This window comes from Mustela erminea, chromosome 15, assembly GCF_009829155.1.
Source record: "Mustela erminea isolate mMusErm1 chromosome 15, mMusErm1.Pri, whole genome shotgun sequence".
Lineage (NCBI taxonomy): Eukaryota > Metazoa > Chordata > Mammalia > Carnivora > Mustelidae > Mustela > Mustela erminea.
In genome coordinates, this window is record NC_045628.1 from 53,836,582 (window position 1) to 53,857,310 (window position 20,729).

The 20,729-nt window shown below is 44.2% G+C and overlaps 1 pseudogene; it reads left to right on the forward strand.

Annotated features, from left to right (window-relative positions):
* The first annotated feature begins 2,659 nt into the window (after nt 1-2,659).
* LOC116574084 lies at nt 2,660-20,219 on the forward strand (annotated as a pseudogene).
* Nucleotides 20,220-20,729: the final 510 nt, after the last annotated feature.

Sequence of the window (20,729 nt, forward strand, 5' to 3'; positions counted from 1 at the left end):
ATCACCACTTCCTCATATCAGGGAGATCATATGATAGTTGTCACAGAAAGGGTAGTTTTAGGGGTTAGATATATCTGGATCTCATTCCATGAGACATAATCTCTGACTGTATGGTTTGGTCATTGTAAGTGACCAAGTGTCAGTTTTCTCATCTATAAAACGGGACCAACTATCATCTCACTGATTGAGAATTAAGTTAGTAAATGCATCCCAAGCATCACAGGAGTGCCATGTAGTAAGGGCTCAACAAAACGCAAATTATTTTTAGTTCAGGATGTCCACCAATAGAATAAATCACTTTCAGGGTAGACTTATAAATAATTTATTAACTCTACTGATGTTTGAACTTTTTTAAAGGGGAAGAAAGCTGTCTACATATAGAGTTAAGTGACTTCAAGTACAGATAATAATGGCTTCAAAGATGAACATCTGGCTGAGGTCTCCAGCGAGTGTGACCAAACATCGGTCAAGGTGTAAGTAGACAGCCAGCAGTGTGAATGAGTAGCTACAATATCTTGATGGTCTGGTAGGATGATGGAGGAAGTTTCTGGGTATGTGCCAGGAGTGGAAGTGGGAAGCTGAGGAGAAGGGAAATGATTCAGGAAAGAAGCTGGGACCAGAGGCAAACAGTTGATTTCAGGTTGTTGACTTAGTCTTTGGGTCCTACAGGACATGGAATGCAGCTGCAGGTAAAGAACTGCTTCCCCGGGGATTCGGGAACAGAATCTTTTCCAGCAGAGCTGGTGAGCCACAGGGGTTCCCAAAGATCCAGTGAGCACTCAGAAGAGGGAGAAAGCCCAGGGGCTGGAGTGGTTAGGGAAACCTTCCTGAAGAAGTGGATGGCAACAGGATCTGGAAGACTAGGGGTGTTCGGATGGGGAAAGGTTTGGGTGTTGGAAGAATTCTTAGGGTTTGTGTCGTATTTGATGGTGTTGGCTCAAGGGACTCAGAGTCATGACTCTTGTCTGGATGCTGCACTCTTCCTCCTGATGAGGTTCCTGATAGAAATATATGCTCAGGGAAAAGTGACAAATGGAAATTAAAACAAGACAAAAACCTTAAAATCACTGAGTGCTAACTATGTGTCAGGCACTCTTCTAAGCTATTTACACACGTCATTTAATCCTCTTTTTATAGCTCTGTGAAGTAGTATGTAGTAGGCATGTTATAACCCTCACTCTGAAGCAAGGTGTGGTCTGAGAGCTTAAGCAATTTTGCCAGAATGTGTATAGAAAGTCAGTGAAGGAACTTCTTCTAGTTGATTTCATCCTTCCTCAATTAATTGACTAGAATTCAACTATTTGGTAAAAGAAAACAGAGAACGGGAGATGGAGGGAGAGGGGTGTGGAGAGAAAGAGAGAGAGAGAGAAAGAGCTTCGCCTGTTCTGCTGAATATATAGGTCCTGAGCATCAAGCCTAAACAGTCAAGAGTTGCTGGAAAATACAAAGAAATAATGTGTATTTAAAAAATAAATGAATACACACACACACACACACACACACACACACACACACACACACACAGAAGAATAATATGTACATAGAAAAGTGTGCCAATCACAAGGTTTCAGGCTGATTAATTATGATACAATGAACACACCTGAGAACCTCAGAGGCTCCCCATGTGCCCTGATCTCTCCCGCCCTACTCTAATTTTCCCTTTTCCTTCTTAAAATGCTTTTTTAATGAATTTCCCAACCAAGAAAGGAAGCACTTTGCTCAGGAGGATTGGCTGAGGGTGATGACAGAGGGTTTGGCACCCTCAATGAATAAATTGGAGGATTAATTAAAGGTCATCAAGAAGCAGGGACCAACAAAGAATTAGGAGGATGGACACAGGATTGTATACAGAGCCTCCTATTCCAGGCATTATTCTAGCGACAGTTTAAGTAAGCTTCAAGGGTAATTTTGACTATTTGTAGTTCTTGTTGTAGTGCTGACGTAAGCTTTGCAATCACTCCCTGTCATCTGAAATCAGGCTGTTTTGATTATCTGTAGGTGTTCTCTGGCTCTCCGAGCAGCGGACCTGCTTTGGCTCACAGTCTAAGTGAAACTGACCCTTCTCCTACACAGGAGAGAGGACAGAGGAAAGAGAGATGGTTGGGTTGGCCTAGCTCCGTTTACCCTTGCTGTCTCAGAGGTGAGAGATGAACGAAGCCCTTGGCCTGCAAGTTTGGGACTTAGCTACCCTGGAGAAGCAGCTCCAGATACTGCAAATGGCTTCAGCCAATGGGAAGCCACAGCACCAGAGACCAGGCCCAGGACCACAGACCACACGCCCCTAGAGCAGGCATCGCAAATATATCCCAATCATCTCAGCAGCCCCACCTCTTGGAGGGGAGCTAAGTGGGGTTTGTGTCCCAGTTGAAGAGAGGGTTAGAAGTCACCGGGGAAGCACTGTTTGCTCTTGCTTCAGGGCTGGTGGTGGGTTGGTTTGGTCGGTTTGGGCTGAACTGGGGAATGGGGGTGCTGGGCAGGGAGGGGAGGTGGGATTGAGTTCATATTGAGAAGTGGTGGGAGCTAATGGTGGAAAAGAGGTTGCAGCCCATAGCTGAAGGCTTTGCATCTTGGGAAGAGAATGTTAATGGTATTGGTTGGGTTATGAGAAAACCGTTGTTGGATTTTGAGCAGAGCAGTGATGCGGTTGTATTAGATGACGATGGATCGTAGAGTCAGTCGGTGGGTGCTGGGGGCCGAGGAGGATTGCACGGAGAGAATGTTGCAGCATGAGGACAGGAGACCACTGAAGGACCCTGGTGATGCTCGGTGGGACTAGGGTGTGGGAGCGGGCAGTGGGAAGGTGCCTGGTGAAGGATTCTAGAGACACTGGAGGAAACTGGTTGGGACCGAGAGAAATACAGTCGTAGAGTCAATCACCAGAGAAAAGCCGGATAGGAAAGGCTGACAGGAAAAGCCCTGGGAAAACCTTTGTCCTCCTGAACTCAGTGAGTAAAGAGTGACTCCTTCTCTTCTGTTTATAAGCTGCCAGTCGTCACTGGTTCGGGTGGCGCCCTCCTTACTTTGTGACTTATTTACTCACAGTCCCCCACTCCCAGCTTTACTGGGATTTAGTTGACAGAAAACATTGTGTAAGTTTAAGGTATGCAAGTGATGATTTGATACAGGTAGGTATTGTGCAGTGTTACAATGAGGTTAGTTAACAGTCCATCTCCTCACATAATTTTTTGTTGCTTTGTTGTTCTGTGTGCGTGTGTGTGTGGTAGGAAGATTTAATATCTACTCTTAGCAACTTTCAAGGATATGATAAGGTATTGTTAACTATAGTCACCATGCTGTACATTAGATTCTCCAGATCTTTTTCCTTTTATAACTGGGAATTTGTACTCTTTGACCAACTTTCTCCCCCTCTCCCCCCACCTCCCAACCCATGGTAACCACCGGTCGACTCTCTGTTTCTATGAGTTTGTCTTTTTTAGATTCCACATATAAGTGAGAATGTACAGTATGTTTTCTTTTCTTTTTTTTTTTTAATATTTTATTTATTTATTTGACAGATAAAGACAGAGCCAGAGAGGGAACAGAAGCAGGGGGAGAGGGAGAAGCAGGCTTCTTGCCAAGCAGGGAGCCCGATGTGGGGCTCAATCCCAGGACTTCGGGATCATGACCCGAGCCAAAGGCAGACACTTAACTAACTGAGCCACCCAGGTGCCCCTACAGTATATTTTCTTTACTGTCTGACTTATCACTTAGCATAATGCTTCAAGGTTCATCCATTTTGTCACAAGTGGTGGGAGGTCTTTCTTTTTTATGGCTGAATGATGTTGGATTGTATATCCTACCACACCTTCTTTATCCATTCATCCATCAGTGATGCCTCCCGTATCTTCGCTTTTGTCAGTAATGCTGCCATGAACATGGGGATGCTGGTATCGCTTTTAAATCTCGATTTCATTTCCTTCTGATATTTACTGAAGAGTAGGGTTGCTTTACTCTTTTCTTTTTATCCCCATTTGCCAGTCTTCTTTCCTTCTCTCTATGAAACCAGTCTAATTTTATATCCCTTTGCTTGCAAGTGTTCTTACAAAATGTTTGCTTTCTCGTCTGCATGTAATTTTTTAAAATAAAGATTTTATTTATTTGGGATAGAGAGAGGGTGCATGAGTGGGGGACAGAGGCAGAGAAAGAAGCCGACTCCCCACTGAGCAGGGAGCCCAATGCAGGATTCGATCCCAGGACTCTGGGATCGCGATGTGATCTGAAGATAGACGCTTAACCGACTGAGCCACCGAGCATGTAATTTTTAAAACTTTTGTTTATGGGGAATTTGAGGTGAAAGAGTAAAATAACCTTTCTGAGTCCATTCTTCATCTTCAGCCACCATCAGTCCATGGCCAATCTGTCCCTTTCCACACCCCATCCACCTCCCTCCTTCCAGGCATCGGATCATTTCATCCATAGATACTTCTGTGTGTATTTCTGCAAGGTAATAGAACCACAATATTCTTATCAATAACTTAAAAAAAATCTCATTTCCTTAATCTCATTGACGAGCCAGTGCTCAAATTTTCATCTTTTATAAATTTTATTTGTTTTCAGTTTATTTATATGACTCAGGATTCAAATAAGTGAACACATAAGTATACCTACATAGTGATTGATCGTTATTCCTTTAAGTTTCTTTTAATCAGTAGGTTTCCCACTGAAATGGGTTTTTCCCCTTGTAATTTATTTGTTGACAATCCCAGGTTGTTTGTCCATAGGATTTACCATAGTGTGATTCTGCTGATGGCTTCATTGTGGTGGTGTGACTTCTGTTTTCTGTAGTCTCTTTGATCTAGTAGCTGAATTGAAGGACTTCATCAGATGTTTAATTTTTTGGATCAGACTGTTTCATGGTTTCTCTTGTGTCCTTCCATCAGGATGCCCATAATATATGGTTGTTGCTTTTTTTTTAAAAAATTAATTAATTAATTAATTAATTAATTTTTAAGATTTTATTTATTTATTTGACAGAGAGAGATCACAAGTAGGCAGAGAGGCAGGCAGAGAGAGAGGAAGGGAAGCAAGCTCCCTGCTGAGCAGAGAGCCCGATGCGGGACTCGATCCCAGGACCCTGAGATCATGACCTGAGCCGAAGGCAGCGGCTTAACCCACTGAGCCACCCAGGCACCCTGGTTGTCGCTTTTTTGTGTGTGATATTAGCGGCCATTGATGACCCAAGCCTCGGATCCTGTCAGCTTCTTAGTATATATTAGTCAGCTATCGGTGGGTGACAATACTGACACACACATTCTCTTAGAAATCCAGGCATGAGTTAGCTGTGGCCTTACATTCAGGGTCTCTCAGAAGTCTGAAAACAAGGGGTTGGTTAGGGTTGATATCATTTCAGGCTCGACTGGGAAAAGATCTACTTCCAAGCATATGTGGTTATAGAGCAGTTCGGGTCCTTGAGCTTGTCTGACAGGGTCTCTGTTCCTTGCTGATTGTTGGTTGGAGGCCATCCTCAGTTCCTGGGCACCTGGGTCTCTCCATATAGCAGCTTACGTCCTGGAAACCAGCAAAAGAGACATTCAATCGTGGGTCTGCTGGCAAAACGGAAGTACAGTTTTATGTAATGTAATCATGGAGGAGACAGCCCATCACTGTACTGCATTTCATGGATTAGAAGCGAGTCCCAGGTCCCACCCAGCATCCAGAGGAGAGGATTACCCAAGGGCATGAATACCAGGGATAAATGGGCTGCCTTAGAGTCAGCCACAATTAGATGTTGCAAAATGGTGATGTTCTAATTCTAACATTCCTTCTTTGTTTGCTAGCCAGAACACTCCTAGAACAAGAAACTTCCCTGGATATATTATTTGGTTATCCATGGTATAATTCATAGAGGAAAGTCGGACTACATGCTTGATTCTTTCCTCTCATCTACCAGTTTTCAAAATGAACGTGTTGCTTTCCTTGAATTATCCAGAGGCGACCAATTCTGTGGGCAGGTATTGTTAATTATATAAATGGTAGTGTGCTGAGTATTGCATTCTGTTTATTCCTTTTTCGGTGCTGTTTTTCAGCTCTCTTAATGCTGCTGCATGCACATCTAGCCCTTATCTTCTCTTGTTACATAGTATAGCGGGATGTGTACCGTCTATTTTATCGATCTGTTCACCCAGTGGATACCAAGACTGCTTTCAAATCTCTGTTACGGTGACCATTCTCATACTTAATACCCTTGTATCTGCCCTGGAGCTGCCAGATGATAGAGTATAATGAGTCACTTTGCTTAAGTGCTGTCAATTGCTTTCCAGATGGCTGAACAAACTTACTTTCTCATGGAAATTATTTATTAACATATGTAGCTCAGCTTAATGAGAGAGGGAACACCTCAGTATCCTCATTAATTTTATGCCTTTCACTAAGCTGCATTTCTTTTTGAAAAAGATTTTATTCATTTATTTGAGAGAGGGAGAGAGTACAAGCTTAGAGATAGAAACTTCTACTAGATATTTCCAGCCTGAACTGTTATAATCTGGTAAATTAGCCAAATTCTGTTCTAGACATGAGGGAGAAGTGGGGGGGGGGAGAAAAAGGAGAGGACAAGGGGACAACTGGGGAAGAGGCAGGGGAAATTACTTCACATATTTAGGAAGGGGCAAGAGGGAAGCTTGCCTTATCCTTCACCCACTCAGCATCTCATTTTATAAACATGGAGACTGGGACCCAGGGGTGAAGCCATTTCTCCAAGGGAGACTCTGTGCATGTAAGATGCTAGGCTAGTCTGTTGGCTCCCAGGTGAGGTCTGGTAGGGTCGGGGTGAGGGGCAGAGACCAAAGGTAGAGAAGGATGAGCAGGCAGCTGAAGACTGAGGCGGCTTGGGGGGAAATCATTACTTAGGAGCCAGCAAAGGAGACACAATTGGGAGGTGGGGAACATCAGCCATTTTTGTCATCTCATGGAGACGTGCTCCTTTGCAAACACTTTACAAGCAGCTGATGTAATCTTCATCACCACTCGTATGAAGGAGTGATTTTCATCCCTCCTTCAGAGATGTAGGAACAGAGATTCACAGTTATTAAGTAATTTCCTCAATGTCTGGCAGTTAGAAAGTGCCAGATGGCAACTCACAATCAACCTAATTTGTTGATGCAAAACCTTTGCTCTTACACAGGCATACAAAGAGAGTGTTTCAAGGAAGGTGTGATTAATGGAGCCTCATGCCGAAGAAAGGTCAAGGAGAATGAGGAGAGGAAGTGGTTTCAGAGCTTGTGGTCTTAGGTGGAAAAAGCCTTTCCCCAGTTTCCTTCGGCTGCTGCTGTGGGGCAGTGGGAGGTCATATCTACTGATTTGGGGAGCCTTGAAGATGAGGAGAAACACTGAAATCATTTTGGACCACAGGCAAGTGGAAATACATGGTTGGATCTTGAAGCCTTAAATTATAGGCAGCTTCAAACCGAATTTTTCTGACTTAATCACAAAGTTAAGAAAGCCGTAAGTAACCGGTATGAAAGTGGCTTTTGCTTAAGCCCGTAAAATTAGAATAGACAATAAAATAGAAAATATTCAAATGGTGTTGATGACAGAACTGCCAGGAGCCAGGGCAGAGAGATTCCGTGAAAGTGTCCTTTGTGAGTGCCTGTGTCAGCAGAACCTAACAGAGTGGGAAGTTTGTCTGACTTGCAAGTCCGCTGAAAAATTAACGTGTTGGGTAACAAGGAGAAATTGATGATCGATGAGCTTCTCTACCTGCATTCTCTTCTTTGGAGAAGAGATTTCAATTTGGGCATCCTAACCAAGAAAGAGGTTTTTTTTTTTTTTTTTTTCTTTCTCAAACAGCATGTTAATTAGTGGGGCAGAAATAAATCCATTGCTTCCAAAAAATACAGAGATTGTAGTTCAAGTGGCAGAGTGCCAGGCAAGTTGCATTTTGGGTTTTAAAAAACCCAGCATTTCATGACCATGGCAAAGACGGAGACAGGGTTGACAGGAGGGGCTCTTTATTAAAGCCAGGTGTGAGCTGTCTCCTCTTCCTGGCCCGGATGCTGCCTGGGCTCTGAGGACAATTTCCTGTGGTGGTTGTGCCTTCTTGGCCTAAGTCCCTGGTGCACCAGAATCTTTTCTGTTGCTCCCACGATCTCTTTTTTCTTTTTTGTCCCTTTCTCCCCTTTCTTTTCCTTCCTTCCTCCCTCCCTCCCTTCCTTTCTTCCTTCCTCTTTCCTTCCTGCTACGGACTGCGTGTTTGTATTCTGCCACAATTCCTGTGTTGAGGCCCTGACCCCCATGGGGTGGTGGTTTGGAGATGGGGTCTTTGGGAGGTAATTAGATTTGGATGAGGTCATGGGGGCAGAACCGCCATGATGACATGGGTGTCCATAGCAGGTGGTGAAGAGACCAGAGCTCTCTGTTGGCCATCTGAGGACACAGTGAGAAGGTGGCTGTCTACAAGCTAGGAACTGGAGCCTTACTGGAACTGGACCAGGCCAGCATCCTGATCTTGGACTCTTATTCTCCAGGACTGTGACCAATGTTTGTTGGTTAAGCCCCCCAGACTATGGTATTTTGTTACAGCAGCCTGAGCAGATTAGACACCTCTCTTCCAAAGCCTACTTCCTTGAGCAGTTTCACTACCATCGCTAATATCAAAGGTGTTAAAAAATTACTCATAATTCCCACATTTGGCTCATGACATTGGACCAATAGGATGTTATCTGTGTTCAACGTGACAGTAGTAGAACTTCTTTGACCCAGGAATGAGCATTCCTGTTTACCCTTAGCTAAGAAGAGGCAGCATTTGTACCTTTTGCTGGATAACTTCTTCTGCAAAATAAGGTGATACCACTTGCCTCACCACAGGCCTGTCAGAAGTGAATTAAAAATGTGAAAGTGCCTAGCTCAGTGCCTGGCGTGCAGAAGCTACTTGGTAAATTCTGGTTGCCCTGAATATAAAAGAAGGATGGCTGATCCATTCTACCTTCCAAAGGAAGGCGGATCTGTCCCTCCCTTGAAGGAAAAGAAGTGAGAAAATCCTGAAAAGGGAAGAGAGAAGTCAGGGAATGGAACTTGAAGATTTGTGCTCTGAGCCAGCTGCTTTGTAGGAGATGGAAGATAGGTATTGGGAAACTTGTAGAATTTGAAGAAGCCTGGTGAGAAGACAGCATCATCCTGGGTACTGGATGGCGACATTTTATTATGAGCATTAAACTGGTTAACACCCGAGGTCACCTAGAGAAACACTGTGGAGGGACCTGCAGGGATCACTGTTCATGTTCAAGCTGACGCTTCCTTCCAACCCACGAGGTTAATGAGGGCAAAGCTTTCAAGCGATCTCCATGGTGTCAAATCCAACATGTGTTTTTTGGTTCTGGCTTTCTTTGACCGCAAGAAAGTATCTGATATTGGGGACATCCCCCTCCAAAGTCTTCTTTTCCAGTGGCTATGTGACAAAATCGATCTAATCTGTCTTAGGATCCTTCGTTGGGTTCTCTTCCTCTGTGTGTCCTTCAAGAACTGGTGTTGCCAAGGTTTCGATGCTTATCTTTCTCCCATCCTTTTAGGTAATTTGATTTCTTCACTTTTAACCCCCACCTACATATAGACGACACCCAGCATACAATTGCTGATCTTCCTCATGAAGTCCTTCTAATTCAGCTTGCTCTAGCCAGCTACCACACCCATCAGATCTCCCTCTAGCATGTCCCTGCACCTCCTCAGTCCCATCCCAGAGCTGCTTTAAGCGAGGCCCCTGCTTCTCATCTGGAAGAGCTATGACTTTCTACCTGATGCCCTGACATCTGGTTTTGCTCTCTCATCCCTTTTGGCAGGAAAGTGAACTTTCTAAAACACATAAGCTTTTTAAAAAAAAATTCAACCTGATAGTTTGTCTTTTAATAAATAAACTTAATATGTTGTTACTGATTGTGGTATTTTCATAATTGGACTTACTGCTACTATCTTAAAAATATGTATTTTTATTTCTCCACAACTCCTCTTTCTCTCCATTGTTTTGAAAACCATACATTTAATTTTTTTGGTAAGTCATCCATATGTTTTTCGTATACATGGATGTTCTAATTACATCTAAAATGATCCAGCAGGTCTGTCCTTGTCCTTAACAGGACATATATCACTGTTTCAAATATCACTGCTGAGCTTGGGGTAGAGTTGGAAAGTTCTCAACTCGAGCTCACAACAGCATCTTGCCTGGAAGTGCGCCCTTCCGGTTTGTCTTTGTTCTCCCATACTTGTCCCATAGCAGGCAATCCCCAAATTTTGATGGTTGGCTGCTACTGAGATGTGGACCTCGTGGAGACACAGAAGCCAGAGGATAAGAAAGCTCAAGTCAGGGAAACTTCTGCATGTTGAACTGGGCTTCACATACTCCACTGGGCATTTGAAATCTTCCTTTTCTGAACAGAAAGTCTACCTCAGAAATCCCGACTTCCTGGCGGACCATCAGGGTGTTCAAGTGTCCTCAATACTGGAGAGAGTCCTGATCCTCTTACTGTAGAGAAGCTGTCCTCACCCACTTAAGAGACTTCAGTGTCAGTGTTTAAAGAGTGATGTCTTGTAAGCTGACTTGTCCTTCATCGGATGACTCGTAGCCTTAAACTGGAGTCTTTGGATCCGCGGGTCAGTGTTTATCTTCATTGGGCAACTCAGCGGTGGGGACAGGAGTTGATGATGGCTGATGGGATAGCAGCTTGTGTGAAAAGCTGATCTCAGATAATCCATAGAGCAGATAATCTGCTTTAGGCTAATCAGGTACCTTCTGTGGAGAAAAATAAGTCAGTAATATACTCTCAGCAGGAAATTTTGTCAGTGGGTTGTCAGAACTCAAGGGTGTGATTACAATCTAACTTCAGTGTAACTTTGACTCCTTTTGTGTATTTTTCTCATTTATCTTGTGAGTCATAGAAATATTTTGATGATGGCAGCAAAGCCGATGGCTATTTGTATTTGACTTTCCACAAGCTGGAAGAGTCTTATCCAACTACAGGAAAAAAAAAAAAAAGAGTGCCACATTGTTATGGTTCCATATTTCTAGCACATGACCTCAGCTCTCCGCCCTTATTGGAAATATATGAAGTTTAGAAGACTGAGCCCTGGGTGCACTAGGTATCCCGGTTTGCTGCAAGTTTTTGCAGTCTGGGCTCCTAGCTGGTTGCAGGCAGTACAGGAGACATAGCATGTTTTTGCTTGTCCAACATCCATTTCTATCCTTCTAGGAACTGAATGCTTTTCTCTTATGGAGAACATATTCCATAACCTGAGACAGGTCTCCCCTGCCACAGAAGAAGCCACATGATCCAAGAATAATTTGGGAGTGGATATGTGGCCCAAACAGGACATTTTTGCTGGAATAATTGGAAAATACTCTCATTCCACGAGCTCTGTGCTGGTAACCATCTTCAACCTTTTGGAGAACACTTGTCCAACAGGTGGAGATAGGCACTGCTCTCTCTAGAGACATCTATATTTTGGGGTGCCTGGGTTGCTCAGACTGTTAAGCATCGGACTCTTGGTTTTGGCTCAAGTCATGATCTTGGGGTTGTGAGATCGAGTCCCATGTCAAGCTCCATGGGACGTCTGCTTGAGGGTTCACTCTCTCTCCCTATGCCCACCCTCTGCATGCTCTCTCACTCTCTTAAAAAAAAAAACAAACCTTTAAAAAAGACATTTACATTTTTATTTCAAATTTATTTATCATAAAATTTGAATATATTTAAGATGTACAACATACAATATGATGACTTGATACATGTAGTAAAATGACTACTACAGTCAAGCTAATTAACATGTCATCTCCTTATATAGTTACGTTCCTCTTCCTTCTTCTTCTTCTTCTTTTTTTGTGGTGAGAGTACCTGAAATCCATTTTTTTAGCAAATTTCCAATATTTAATACAGTATTGTTAACCCATAAATATACTGCATATTAGATCTCTAGAATTTTTCATTCTACCTAAATGCAACTTCATACCCTTTGACAAAAATCCCCCCACCCCACAACCCCTGTTCTACTCTCTGCTTCTACATATTTGTCATTTTTAGATTCCACATGTAAGTAAGATCATGCAGTACTTTTTTATTGTGGCCGGCTTGTTTCACTTAGGTAATGTCCTCTAAGTTCATCCATGTGGTTGTGAATAACAGGATCTCTTTTTTCTCAGGCTAAATAATATTCCACTGTATGTTTGTGTGTGTGTGCATGCATGTGTATGACACACATTTCTTTATCCATTCATCTGTTGATGGAGACTTAGTTCGTTTCTATGTCCCGGCTATTGTGAATAATGCTGCAATGCACATGAAGATGGGGGCATATTTTGGAGGTATTGATTTCATTTCTTTTGGGTATACACCAGAATAGGGATTGCTGGATCCCCTGGTAGCTCTATTTTTAATTTGGGGAGTGGGGATGACTTTCCATAGTAGCTGCACCAATCTACCTTCCTACCAACACCTCATCCAACCACATTCCTGTATCCCAACCACATCCTCACCAACAGCTGTCATTGTTTACCTTTTGGGATAACAACCTCTGATGACATTATTGCAGACCTTATATCCAGCTCTGCCTGATATATTTGCCTCAAATGCACCCAAGTCTGTAAACTCCTGGATTTCTTTCTTGGCTCTCGCTAATTTGTCCCTTGAGATGGAAAGTGTCCTCATCCTTATCCATAGAAGTTGGGAGTGGAAGTCATTCATCATAAATCTTGATGGAAAGCTCACGTATGCATTTCACCCATTCTGGGCCCAAGCTATTGATGCCGTGTGCTTCATTACGGGGCCCACCCAGGGTGTCAGTTCATGAGGTTTACTGGGCAAACATTGATTTGCCCAAGAAGTCAACTTATTTGATCAAGGGAAGCAGGAAGAGCTAAAGTCAAAACTGGGGACAGGGAGAAGAGGAATAGGACCATGTAATAGGGCATCTGCTTGTTCTTGGAACCAGACAGAGACCAGAAGTATTGTGTGCCTACCTGCAGGAAGGGCCAGCAACTGAGGATGTCCCTCTCTGGACACTCGAGCTGCTTTCTGTCCACTCACCCAAGGCTGATGAAACACCAGTTTCCCAGAGAGTCAAAGTCATTTTCCCCAGTCTGCAGGGTCTCCCAATTTCTAGGGATCTTCTCCAGTCATCAGACCACACTTTCTCCCTGCCTTGGGGAAAAGATAAGCAGCAGTTAGAACGAGTCAGTGGGCACAAGATTGTACAAACAACAAGGGAAAATGTCTCATAGATGAATGAGACAATGTGTGTGCTCTGTGTAATTGGAAGCCTCTGCAGAACAGGTAGATGTTCTAGAAATTCAAGGTGAGGAGGACAGGACGGGGAACGTCAGAGCTTGCCACCTCCTGACAGAAGCTGTGGAGCTTCTGACTCAGGCCCACACAATCCAACCATAGTGAGTCTCTGTGGGGTAGGAGGGGTGGCAGGGGAAGAAGGAACAGAAATGAGTGTGTAAGGCAAAGCAGATGTGAGGAGGAGGGCTGATTTGAGATTAGAATCTTGTTCTTTCCTTCTGTGCGTCATGTTATGAAGGGACCCCTGAATCTTAATATGGACTGGAACAGAAACACTGAAACTGTCTTTGGGGGCAAAGTACGGGCGTGGTTTGGGAGGATGGAACAGGAGAGGAAGTGGTTTTGTAGGAGGATGAAAAAGAGGTGAGTGAAGACCGTCTCTTAACCAGAAGCTGCCCACGAGGTATGCAAGGAAGGCAAGGAATCCTGGACTTCTAGGGAGACCCCAGACCTCAGGTCCTGACCCATGTAGAGCACAGAGGGCTGGGATCAGAAGAAGCCTGCTGAGGAAGTGGGATTTGCTGCCTTACGAAGGTCTCCTGCACTGACCAGTCCTAGCCACGACTGACATTTAAGCAGGAAAGCGGGCACACAGAACAAGGGAACATGCTCTCCCCTCTCCGTCTAGACACCTTGGATTGGGAGACTGGTCCCTTCTGTCAGTCTCCTCATGGTGTACAATCCATTACCTCAACCGTCCTGGCCTTTCCTGCACAAACTCTGCTGCGTATCATTCATTCAGTGCCTACGTGCCACATGACACGTCCTGCCAGTGCCAGGACAAAAGAGTGAAGGGACACATGTGGTTTCTGCCTTCACCTTTCTGCCTTCTCCGTGTCTGTCAAACCCCTCCATCCAATTGCCCTTTTCAAGGGCTGATGACTGAGGTGTGCACACAGTCTGTGTTCCTAACCAAGGAAAAAACCTCCGAGCTGTCTGTGGTGCGTCAGCATCCTCCCCCTGTCTCCTGTTCCCAGCCTCTGCCCTGCCAGTTGTGGTTCCTCAGGCTGACCGTGGGCAGGAAGCCTCGGCTGGCCTCCACGCCATCAAGGTCTTCCCTCTGCTTCTCTGGCCCTGCCCCCAAACAGGGAGACTCTGGGGAGGCCAAAATCTAATCATTCACTCCACTGATTTAGTGTGTAACAAGAATGGGAGATATTGCCCTAGGAAAGAGCTTCCTAACACATCTGAAATCCTTGCAGCGGTGTCAGAGATGGAACTAGGTAGACAGCACACATTAGACATTATTATTTCTGTTCCATTCATTCCCATTTAACAGTGGGTTCCTCACATGAAACCCAGCTCAGAAATAGTCAAACGACCTGTCACAGTCACCATCGAGAACTCCCTCCATCACTTAATTGATAGTGTGTCCTAAAGATAATTAAAAATACATGGAGAAAAGCTGGTCGATTCAGTTGCTGTCTAGAAACCTTGAGCCCGAGTCTGTCCTGGGCCTCTTCCAGGGTTCTAGAACACACACTGACATTAGATGGGAGCTTTCAACTCTGGGCCTTCAGGCATTGACAGGATGTGACTTGCTCATGTGGGTTCATGGTGGGAGTATGAAGTGTGTGAAGGCAGGTGACCAAAACTGGATGCGGGCCAAGGGATGAGAGCTTTACCTGAGGTAGGAGTGTTTTACTGGTTGCTTTACTTGGTACTAGAACAAATCTGACAAATTCTAGTCCACACGCAAACCTCTTGCAGAGCACCCCGGTCTTGTCAGCAACTCTCCCTACATGGTGCTATCCCCAGCTTGGGTTCGCCATGGAGAGACTTCCTTTTGGATACCTGGGGCAGATGTGGCCACAACCACAGGAGTCCTGGGCTGAGTCTTCCTTGTGGTGAGGAGACAGGGCTGGCTGACATGATGGAGCCAGTACTCCAGGATCATGCTGGTTGACCAAGTTGGTCAGTTGAAAAATTCCTTAAAATACCCCAGGGGCATGTTTTTATTTTGTATTGTTTTTTAAGGACTAAATATTCCAAGACCCTGATGCCAGAAAAGAGAGCTCTATGACTCTTATACAACTGGCCATGTTGCAAGTTTAAAAAAAAATTAGTTAAAAGACTAGAAATTATGGTTACAAAAATATCTCTGCTAATAGTTTACTGTCTGGCTTGAGTGAGTTTGACTTTAAGGTGTGGTGGCTCTGGAAATTTATCGTGAGTCACTCCATAATAACAGGCTGCACTATCAGGCATCAGCCCACACACAATTTTCCAGCCCTGAACTTTGAATGTTTCTTACAAAATGAAAATAATACAGTCTTATGCTTTATTCTAGGGATGAGGTGGTTGATACCACTTTAGACTTTGCTGAAGACTTGTGAATTTGATGTTTCCTATGAAATCAAAATGTTTGGAGGAAGCCTCTTGTTTTCCGTTGGCAGATACAAATCTTTAAGAGAAAAACCATGCACATGCAGTTTGTTGCCTATAGGTTGATTGTCTCCTTGTGCGTTATTTGCTTGACCTGGACTATCGTCTCTCCAAGTGGCTATCACAGCCCTTGGAATCATAATTACACATTTGAAGGAAGACTAAACTAGCAAACACAGATGGTTATCTCTCCACTTGCTTTATTTTCTGCTGTCTTTTTCTTGTCTCTGTTCTCTTCCTGGATTTGGAAAACCATAGATATGCTTTCTCCTGTACTGAATCAGCCTCATGGAGGAGACAGTAAGTAGATACCTTTTTTTCTTTAATACATGAGGCTTGATCTAGAGTGCAACTGGGCTCTTGGAAGACCAACTTTTATTGTGTCAACTCATGAAAGCCTGAAAGCCTTTCTCCATCTGGGACCTCTTCTTGACTCATCGAAGTCTTCCTCAGCATTCATTGTGCTGCTAAAATCCTTCTTTCTGCAGGTTTCCTGCTTGTCCTTGTCTCTTCTTCAATATTCTCATGGCAAACACCATGTACATCCATTTTGAATGCTTGGTCGCTGTGTTTAACTCATCTTTGCCTACTCATATCCTCAACTGGTCTGTAATTTCCTTGAGGGGAAAAAATGCTTTGTCCGTTTCTGTCATCCTCATTGTTTAGTGCATGGAAGGTACCCCAGACGTGCTGATTCATTTGTAAGGGTAGTTTGTATGTACATTAACTCTCATTTAGGGCAAAACTGTGTGATAGGTGCCCCAAGAGGCTTTTTCACCTCCACTGTCTTGTTGAATCTTCCCAAGGATCCAAGGAGATAAATTTCATCGTAATTTCTTAGGTGGTGAGACTAAGACACTAAGAGCCTCCCTGGCGTCTCCCACACCAGGAAATGGCATTACATCTGTACAGCGAGAATAGGATTATCAAGGCTAAGTGGCAGGGATGCTTTCTTGTCCAGAGAGGAAAGCCTGCTTAGGAAGTTGGCTTGAGGAGCCGTGGAACCTGCTGGATGTGCTTCAGGGCATAACTGTGCAAGTTGCTGGCCCGCTCCCACCCTCTGGCCTGGACCCATGGCCCCAGCTGGGGCTGGAGACCTGCCACTCGAGTGTCTTTCTAAAGTCCTCCTTTCATTCTTCTGATTATATCCTTGTTATACTAACTGACATCACAGGATCCTGATGACCGTGGGCAGGGAGACCGCCTCTGCAAACTCTGTCTTTTATTTTCCCTGGATTGTGCTATTTTTTTTTTCTCTATTTGATGGACTTCTGTCCTTTGCACCATCTCCCAGACCGCTTCCTTGGCAAGTTTTCTTTCAGAGCCTGCTCCGGGCAGAAAGGATAAAGGAGAGCATCTGGCCCAGAGGATAAGGAAGCTACTCTGTAGGAACTGAGTGGGGCTCTAAAGTCCCTTGAACCCATGGTGGGTGAGGGGGCTCGTTGCAATCTGCATGTCTGTGCTCACAGAGCAACATGGCGGCACCGTGCACTGGGCTGCTCACCCGCCATGCAGTGAACTCGAACCAGCTTGCCTGGATGAGAGTCTGCATGACTGTAGTGAGGAACGATCCCAGTGCCTAGCAAAAGAGCATTACAACAAAAAGAAGACTTGGCCAACGTACTCCAGTGGTTTTATATGATTTTCTTATGTTAGTCAATAAACCAGTCTTGGAGGGGGGGCTGTGAAAAGTTTCACCCGTACATGGCAGTTTCTCAGTGTCAAATGTCTGTCACAAATTTTGCTTGTGGTCACCTCTGAAGCCTACAATTTAAAAAAAAAAAAAAAACACAGCAATTATCTCAACCAAAGTGCTATTGAGTGCACTTTCCAGTGGTTGGTCCTCAGGCTCCTTTCCCAACAATGTTTTCCTCGTGCAAAAAAGCCCAAAGGAGCGTGTGCGTGGCTCCTGAAGCCGAGAAGTCAACTCTGCGGAAAATTTGCATGCCGTAATTGAGTTGCCGGGAATACTCAAGACATAATTCTTCAGGCTTGCAATGATGATCACGGGTCCATGCAACCTTCCAGGCTGGCAGTGGAAATGGTCACCAGCCTCTTCCAGTCCCCTGTCATCTGGGTCTTAGATCGAAACTTCATAACCCAGTTCAGATCCCCTGGTTTTTAGGAGGTGATAGCTGGTGAAACCTCAGCTTTCCTCACCCTTAAGCTCCTGCAGGAGGTTAGGATTTTATAACTCCTTTGCCAAGTATTATGTTGGACAGAACAATTTAATACAGAGACATCTCGCGACCCTGGGTACAGGGTGCGTTTTTGGAGGGAAAGCCTGTAGTAGATGTGGAGTACTTTTGAATGAATGAACCAAGAGATGAATTTTGCACTTTTTGGAATTTGGGAAGTGATCTGACCCCGTGCACATACATGAATGGAAGTGTGCCTGGGCTTGAGGAAGTCCCTGGGCTGAAGTTGAGGAAGAAGCCCCAGTAGAATCCCTTTGGATAATTTTCAAGAAAATTACTTGACCAATCATTCCTGGATGCTGGGCTGAATTTAACATAGGGATTATGAATCTGCAGAAATTCCTTGTCTGCCCTAATGCGCACACATACAATACGAGATGAGTAGGAGTATTTTTTGTGTTTGCGTATGTATGTGTGTGGGGGGGTGATAAATTGGATCCTGTCACTATTCTGCAATGAAGCAGCAGACACAACTGACTTAAAAGAAGCTTTCCTCACTCCATCATTCTGCCAGGTTATACCCTGGGATCACCTCTTGTGTGTGTGTTCGGGCACCCTTTTCTGTGAGTCTGGATCTTGAATCATAAAATGCTTCCATGGTGGAACCTTTAGACATCCAGAATTCCAGGAAGCTCAGACAGTAAACCTTAATGTGCAGATATGGAGAAGTGTTGGGAGGATGTTTCTTGGTATTATCTAGGTTGAAGGCAGGTGAAAACTTTCTTCTGGAGGTTTTGGATGGCTGTCTCTATGGTCCTGAATTCCCAGGGCCGAACAGAGGCAAAACTGCCAAATGAAAGCTACCTCTGGAAGCTTCTCATCTCCCTTCCCCTCTATTGTCTGCTCTTTCCCAAGATAATGGTGCATTTCTGAAAGGTAATGAGTTTTCAGTGGTGTCCAAACCTGTGGCACAGATGGCCTTTTTCCTTGGCTTCTTATCAAATGCTGGGTCCAAGATGATACTTCTTTGGATACTTGAGATGACTCTGAGTTCAACTGGAACCTCCAGTGCAGGCTGGTGTTAATAATGACATGTGCTCTGCTGGGCAGCATTGACAGAAGTGAGTACTGATTGAAGAGGTAATGGTTCTAGGGTGTTCTGCACTGGTCAGATCATGTGTATTCTGTTCTCTGGGCCGTCCTTTAAGAGGAACATTGGTAAATAGGGACACATTCCGAAAAGGGTGTGAAAATAAGAGAACATGTTGTGGGAGGAATGAGGGAAGATTTGGGTATCTGCAACCTGACTATAAAGGCCAGAAAGATCCTAGAATCTGACCTAGTTTGAACACCTGTTTGGTGTTTGCATTCATCTTCTATGTATCTCTACTAGATTATCGACTACACTTGGTCTGAATATCTGTTATGACTTAAAACTAGAACAAAAAGTTCAGTTCCCTGCTGCTGTGGACTCTGGGCAGCCAGGGTTGGTGAAGGATCTCATGACGGCTGGGTGAAAACTTGCTCTAAAAATCATTGACTGGGTAGCTTTTGGGGAGATCATACCCTGAAACCAGAAGGTCATTGCTAACTCCCTGAAATTTTGGAACGAGACACTTACTTCCGAGTTGGCTACTTTCCCTGAGAAACCTCCTGTCACTGACTGGGCTTACTACAAGGCCAATGTGGTGAAGGCTGATTTGGTAGATGACCTTGAGAAGAAGTTCAATGCCCTGAGGATTCCTGTGCCAGAGGATAAATACACTGTTCAGGTGGACGCTGAAGGAAAAGAAGATGTGAAAAGTTGTGCTGAGTTTTTGTCTGTCTCAAAGGCCAGGATTGTGCAATACGCAAAACAGCTGGAGAAGGCTAAGGAACATACTTCCGTTTGATCAGATGACCATTGAGGACATGAGTGAAGCCTTCCCAGAAACCAAATTAGACAAGAAGAAGAATCTCTATTGGCCTCACAAGCCAACCGAAAATTTATAAACTTGAGGTGGGGAGAGAGAGCTGGCCCTTGTATTATAAACGCTGGACATTAAAAATAATGGATACAGTAAAAAAATAAAATAAAATACTAGAACAAAAACCCTAAAACTCCAGAACATGGCAGCCTCCTTTAAATATTTTAAGCAGAATGTTGTAAAACCTCTGGAAGGCAGGACCTTTGCCAGTGTGAAGAAATGAGAGGAAGGCATTATTCTCCTTCAATATGGCCCGAAGATCCTTGGGGGAAGTGTGAGGATTTAAGAGGAGGCATTGGCACTAGATGTAAGTTCCCCACTAGTGTCAAGATCTGCTACATTTATTTATACCTAGTTGAGTTTCTTTGGTGACAAGGAATATAAAACCCCAGGAGTCAAACTTAAGTAAAAAGAAGCTGTAGGATGGGGCACTGGGATGGCTCAGGCAGTTAAGCATCCCACTCCTGAGTTCAACTCAGCTCAAGTCTTGATCTCAGAGTCCTGAGTTCAAGCCCCACTTTGGGCTCTATGCTGGGCATGGAGCCTACTTAAAAAAAAAAAAAAATGTAGGGAAGAATTCAATGGTCCATCTCATCAACCAGAAACAAAGTATTGGCCAATCACTGAAGCTAAGCCTGTAAATTCCAGCACTATAATTATTAGGGCACATGATCTTTTCCTCTACTTGTCTTTATTGCTCTACCCTTTCTCAGATGGCTTCCCCCCTACTCTACTTACAACTTCTCCCCCATAGTTTTGGCCTGGTTAGATCACCATCTCTCACCACCTGGGAATCTCTGACCACTAGAGAATCCTGGCTCTGTCTGAATTTATCTCTCAACTCCCTCCTGAAGAATTAGCTTCTCTGTGCTTCTTAGTCCTATAAGTCTAGAGAAAAAGATTCAGTTTGGCTCAGCTCAGCCTTTGGATCCACTCTCATTGGATCACGTGTACAGCCCTGCTCCAGTCAGCTACAGTTT